This window comes from Acipenser ruthenus, chromosome 11 (genome assembly GCF_902713425.1).
Source record: "Acipenser ruthenus chromosome 11, fAciRut3.2 maternal haplotype, whole genome shotgun sequence".
NCBI lineage: Eukaryota > Metazoa > Chordata > Actinopteri > Acipenseriformes > Acipenseridae > Acipenser > Acipenser ruthenus.
Genome location: NC_081199.1, coordinates 25,653,270 through 25,658,948, shown reverse-complemented (window position 1 = coordinate 25,658,948; position 5,679 = coordinate 25,653,270). Strand labels below are relative to the sequence as shown.

General features: G+C 38.3%; 1 long non-coding RNA gene across 1 annotated transcript; it reads right to left on the bottom strand.

Moving 5' to 3' along the window:
• Positions 1-240: 240 nt before the first annotated feature.
• Positions 241-3,214, bottom strand: LOC131739457 (uncharacterized). The gene is made up of 4 exons (XR_009330546.1): positions 3,095-3,214; positions 2,479-2,614; positions 1,368-1,520; positions 241-940 (listed from the first exon to the last, which is right to left on the bottom strand). It is a non-coding gene; the product is annotated as an uncharacterized LOC131739457 (long non-coding RNA).
• Between the last annotated feature and the right edge of the window lie 2,465 nt (positions 3,215-5,679).

Here is a 5,679-nt window from a genome sequence, read left to right as displayed (position 1 = left end):
TTTTCCAAACCCTAAATCCTCGTTAAGGGCTTCTTTAATGCAATCCATCATAAAGTGATCTATTTAAAATTAAGTTTAAAAAATGTAATTAAAAAAAAAAAAAAAAAAAAAAAAAAAATTAGAAATTGTTCAGTCGGTAGGCTTTAAAATGTTAGTCTATCTGTCCAGCCTGTTTGTCAGTTAATATCATACACCTCTCAGAAAAGCTGTCAGTTTTGAAGAAGAAAGCACTTAGCAGTATTTTAGTGAAGATGAATTCTCGTGAAAAGCACAGCACATGGTATTATCCCTATTTTTAGCAGGAGATTTTCGTAGCAGGTCCTTTCTACTGTAGGATTATCTCTAAAGCCCCAGAATGGACTGACTTCAGTACATTTGTGTGCATTTTGTGAATTGATATTTGGTACTGCTAGTAATCTGAAGCATTTCAGAAAATCCTTAAAACAAAAAGACAATTACACTGCTTTCAATAGCAGACGATCACACTAAAGCCTGATGCTCCACATAGAATAATAATTGCTGGCTGAGGAAAAGATATGACATATCTGAAGGCTGGTTTATGTTTCGACACTCTATGCTGGTTTCACAGACTCTGATTAGCACTCATCTAGGTCTATGGTACCATCAGGTAACATTAGGAAGTCCAGAGGTTAGTCCTAATGCATCTGTGAAACCAGCTGTAGAACATGCTCACACAATAGGTCAAAACTACGATTTTGTAAAAATACAAAGAATTTGCTGTCAGCGGACAATATGGCCAACTACTTTGTTTTTCAGTCGGTTCGTTTGTGGGAGGCTGAGAGAATGTATACCAGTATGAAAAACACAGATACAGTAAAACATTGCCTACCGTACCTTTCTTAAGGGATCTTTCAAATAGCAGTAGATGATTTTGTCATACAAGTGCTTTTTCTCGTACATGAACGCACAGATCTGGTAGCTAAAAGAATAAAAGAGCAAAGAGAAGAGGTTTAAGAAGGGTCACCTCTAGGGTTTTAAAACCAGTTTCCATGTCATTAAGGAGTTTCAGTTCAAATCACCTCTCCTCTAAGCTGGTTGGCAAGTATTACGAGTCCCACAATCCTCTCTTGTGTTTGAGTCCCTATCAGATAAGATATTTAACTCTGTTCCATTCAGGCCAGTGTACCACAGTTTCGGTAATTGCTTTTTTGTTTGTTGTACATGTAGTGGTTTTGAAAGTAGATTGCCAGTAGCACTGGCTATAGTTTTTCAATGCGTTTTGTTTAACTTTTTCATTTATGCACATGTTTTCATTAGAGTGAATGTAACATGCTGAGGTACTGCCATATTTTATAGTGAATATACTGGAGTTGTGCTGTATGAGGTTATGTGCAACATTGAAATACCTGATGTATCTTCTCCACTATATATGTAAAAGCTGCATCTCCCTGTTGCATGTTGATTTCAGTCACAGTAGGACAGCAGACTGCAGATCTGGCAGACTGACAGATGACGCTCCGTTGGCAGGTGTTTCTCATGTAAGTTGACTATGGGCCACCCTGGAGAAAGCACTTTGATCATGAATTATCATTACTTGTCACGTATCCCTTGCAGGCTTGTGATATGGAACAGTGTCACAGAGGAGGTTTCTATGTTCTTTGCCCAGACCCTGTACATTCATTGCAATACAGACAAAGACGGACACTCACAACTCAGCCTTCTCAACCAGACTGATGAGCTGCTAATCTTCAAACTGTACCACTTCTCCAGCGTGAAGCAGCTCCAACAGAACCTGCAGGCAGTCAGTCACCCTGAGCAACTCACTCAGCTGTCAAAGTGGGGAAAAAAACCTGCACTGTACCTGCCAGAGCCCTGCTGCAGGCATGTCAACGACCAAAACGCTTGAAAATGATTATTTACAACTCTTTCAACACTGCAGACCTGTATACAGGTCTTAAAGATTACACCACTAAAAACAGCAAACGAATGTACTAATACAAGTATGTAGTATGTGTCTAATATGCATATTATTTTCTCTGTACAAGACATTGAAGCTACTTAATTAGTTATCCAAAAGGCAATCTTGGCATGAAGTTATGTAATCAATTTATAGTCTGATAATCCACAGCACTGGGGAATTTACCTGTCCGTGGTTAACCTGGGATTACCACTAAAAATAATCAGATCAGAGTATTCCCCGATATTGTAAAATGCAAAACAAATTCAGTTATTGTTTTTCCCCAGAGGTGTATATGTTGAGGAAATCAACCACTTACTGCTGAGAGAGTTGAGAAGGTTGTTACCTAACAAGCCCATGTTAAAAATCAAGCTTTATGGGTACAGAAGCCTAAACTATGGAAGAATGTAAAAAGTACTCACCCAGGAATCATATCTGTAGTGTTATTTTGTCAAACTACCCTTATTTACAATTAACAACATTTCAGAACCCTTTATTTACAACCATAAGCTATTACTTCCAAACTAATCATATATATTAACTGTAACACACAATCTCACCTGTTATCACCAGTGCTAACGGTATGCATAATGCTAGCCCTAAAACAACGCCATCTCCTGCCTGACAGTGGCGTTGTTACTTCTGTCTTTCTGTATGTCTGGAGTCATCATCAGGACTACAGAGAAATTCAAGGACCTGTAAAAAAAATAAATAAACTCAAACCAAATAATTTGAACTGTCTATATGTCTCTGCCCTTGGTCTGTATTGAATAGTTTGCTAATTGTTGTAGACGGAACAATAACCAAGGTTAATAAACAAGGGTCTGATTGGGTTAAAAGGGCAATACACACGCCACGCTTGGTCGTTCACCACTCCTAGAATAGTAACAATAATCTTGTGAGAGTTTTGCTCAATAAAATCATTGGCATGTATTTGAAGAGCGGACGATCATCTATTCAGGAATACCAAGATGTTTAATAAGCAGTCTGGGTAAAACAAGCAACAAATGTTCCACCATCTTCAGCACAACAAACTAGCAGAGGCGTCTCAATAATTCTCAACAGCACTGTATAGAAATACCTACCCTTACTGTGCAGCGCATTCCTGCCAGGAAATCCTGTCCCAATATAAAAGAACTGTACTGCAGTTTACTATGCATGTCATCGTGGAGTTACCTGGTAAAAGAGCTTCCTGTTCACAAAGAGTGTTGTCGGGCTTGGCGAGCTGCCTGGCGAGGAAGGTGAAGAGACAGCCCACCTGGGTGGGAGTGAAGTCCGAATTCTCCACTATGACCTGCCAGAAACAGAGCAGCAGTATGAGAGTCTGGACTGTAATCACTGAATCGCTGTTGAGCAGTGGGTTTGTTTTTATAGCCAGCTGTTTAGATTTGTTATCTCTAAATACACTCGCAGCCATGCATATTTAAAGAGTAAGTGGTTCACAAGATATAGGCTTAAATAGTTTACCAAATGAAGTCTCAGTACCATGAGAAAATAAGTCACCACTATTTTTCTTTTTTTTTTTTAACAAACATCATGTGTCATCAGATTTGGGCGAGGGGTGCTGAAGACATTCGTCATTATCCAAACTTGTGCCAAGGAATGTTCTTTTCAAGAGTCATCATAAATAGATCTCTAGATATATGTAAAAATGTAAGTGTAAAATACATAGGTACTGTATAAACAGAAATATCCAGAATATACACTCATATTCTTCACATTCTGATACTGTCAATATGGGTATGAATCCCGAGGGTAATAAGCACATTCTGTATATGCTGTACGCAGTCTTGGCTTTCCTACCATCTGATTGATAATTATTATTATTATTATTATTTATTTCTTAGCTGACGCCCTTATCCAGGGCGACTTACAATTGTTACAAGAGATCACATTATTTTTACATACAATTACCCATTTATACAGTTGGGTTTTTACTGGAGCAATCTAGGTAAAGTACCTCGCTCAAGGGCACAGCAGCAGTGTCCCCACCGGGGATTGAACCCACGACCCTCCGGTCAAGAGTCCAGAGCCCTAACCACTACTCCACACTGCTGCCCCATAATCTTTAATAATCTTTCAGTTCCTGGACCGTTACCTGTGATCAGCCACTGTCGGTCTGCCGATTTGAGGCTTTCACACGACTTACTACAGGTAGTTTTGTAAAGCTCGAAGACTATCTGTTATACGAAGCAAAATCACCCTAGCTACAGTAACCTAAAATATAAAATACTATATAAATCATGCAAATAGGCAAATGCGTTATGTATGAGGGGTGTGGGAGTGTGCAAGATGAACTCAGTGCAGTGAAAATCGGTTAGAAATTGACTTTAATATGGTCATTTATTGGTTTGAATTTCACAGAGTACCATTTCGTTCTATAGCAATGCATATTTATAAACAAATTAGTACCTCATTTGCATCTTCAGCTACTCTGTGTTTTCAAGGTTTTCCAATTTGTGTCCAGGCAACAATGAAGGAATCCTATTCAGGCAACGCTTAATGAAAATAGCTGCCTGCTTTAATTGAAGTGTAATTTGTAAATCCATTTAACAGAACAGTACACTGAAGCGCTTCCTATGAGTTTGTGATAAAAAAAAAAAAAAATTAAAAAAATGTATATTAATGAACAGCAGCAGTTTGTGAGAAAATGCACAGTGATCGGTAACGCAAAAGCATATACAGTATGAGATAAATCCAGGAGAATTCCTGATGTGCTGGGTGCAGTTACTTATCAAGGGGGTAAAGCTCAAACCATTAAAGGAGTGACGGGTTGGAGTCCAGAGCTGGTTACTTCTCTCTTCACAAATTGATTATTTCACACAACCCTCATGTTTTCTGTTGCTCATACTTGAGCTTTTACACTCCTACTGCAGCCGAGACATTTCCATATAAACAACAAGAGGAACCAGAAAGCTTTAGAAAGGCTGAGTACTGTAAAAAATATTCAGAGTACTTCGCTATTATGGAAATTCTTATATAGCACAGATCTTGTGCTACCCTGGCGCATGCCAGAATGTTACTGCTGTTAAAACCAAAGTACTCTTAGATCTCAACTGACACTTGCTGCTGTTTTCATGTCTCACTGATTGCCTCTCTTTTATTGATTAAAGTGGGTCTTGCTCTTTGCTGATGAGAAGCTGCCCAGAAGAATCAGTGATTGCTCTGCAGAGGTATTGCTGATGTTCACGTTTGAATACAGTGGATCTGTATCTAGCCTTGTGATTTTGGAGATGTAGAGATATAGATTTATAGATAAAGAGATGGATATAAAGGTTGCATACAGATCCACTGTACAGTGTTCAAACGCTTTTATATAGGAGAGTTTGGTGCAATCCTCCCTTTAATCTGCAGTTGCATCCATGCCCCTACCACACAGCGATTTGATGTCCGCAATTTTGCATGAATGAAGAACCAGAAAGATATTCAAATACAATCAAAGTTGCTGTACAAAACGAAAGCAGCGTATTGAAACTGAATGTCAAAGTTTTATTTATCACTCACCAATACAAAAAAAAAAAAAAAAAAACCACCACACGTATTTTGGTATCTGTAGCACACATACCAACAAGCAATTTCCTAATGTTGGCAAGACTACTGTAAACTATAGGATATATGAAAGGAGGAGGAGGGGGACATTTCGGCTAAAAATATTTGTTTTCTTGTATTCTGCTATGAAAAATGGGTGTATATACACATGTTACATACCAAAAAAGGCTGGTCCTTTAAGGTCAGTATTAAAATAAAAGAAGGTTTTTAAA